The sequence below is a fragment of the Canis lupus genome, chromosome 9, assembly GCF_048164855.1.
Source record: "Canis lupus baileyi chromosome 9, mCanLup2.hap1, whole genome shotgun sequence".
Taxonomy (NCBI): Eukaryota; Metazoa; Chordata; class Mammalia; order Carnivora; family Canidae; genus Canis; species Canis lupus.
This window is the reverse complement of record NC_132846.1, coordinates 1706330-1707307: the sequence shown is the minus strand read 5'-3', so window position 1 is coordinate 1707307 and position 978 is coordinate 1706330.

Genomic DNA, 978 nt, shown 5'->3' with positions numbered 1-978 from the left:
TATTTGTATTTTAATTTTAGCTGAAAACAACAAAAAATTAAAGTGCAGTGCAGCCTGAGAAAGGTGGTGGGTCGGCCGGAGAGCTGAAGGTGCAAGGGTATTGAGGCTGGTCCTTCTGGGCAGTGGACAGCACCTTGTGAGGCCTGTCTCCGTCTTGGTGGCCTGAACTGGGCCCTCTCCAGAGGAGGGAGGAAAGCGTTTGTCCCTGCCCCGGCAGGTTCACACTGTGGCCACATGACCTGACCCTGCTGGGGCCTGTCTCCTGAGCTCTTGCCATCCTGAGTCACGCCATAAGGCAGATGGAAGGAAGGTGCTGGTCCACACCCACCCCCAACTCAGATGGCAGTCCCTGCTGCTCACCCATGACAGTTTCCTCCTCCGCCAAGTGCAGATTCTGGACAAGGCACCTGCTCTAGTGCTTGTGGAGTAAGCAAGGGGTCGGACGGTCCCAACCCCATCACACAAGCCCGGGCACGTTTTCCACCAATAGAAGTTGGTAACCGTCGGGGTGCCTGGGAGGGAGGCTCAGTCTGTGTGAAGCAGCCAACTCTTGATTTCTTCTCAGGTCGTGATCTCTGGGTCCCGGGGTCAAGCACCCTTGGGCTCCGCACGCAGAGGGGAGTCGGCCTGAGGACTCTCTGTCTCCCTCTGCCCCCCGCCCTGGTCCTGCACTGTCTCTAAAACAAATAAAACCAGAGCTCCGGGTGGCTCAGCGGTTGAGCGCCTGCCTTCCGCCCAGGGCGTGATCCTGATCCCAGGATCGAGTCCCACATAGGGCTCCTGCATGGAGCCTGCTTCTCCCTCTGCTTGTGTCAGCCTCTCTCTGTGTGTCTCTCAAGAATAAATAAATAAAATCTTAAAAAAAAAAAAAAATATATATATATATATATATATCAGAGCTCCACACATCAAGGCTGGAAGATAAGAAGGCCAGACAGGAAAGGAGCAGTAGGAGAAAGACTGGGTGGCCTGGACCCC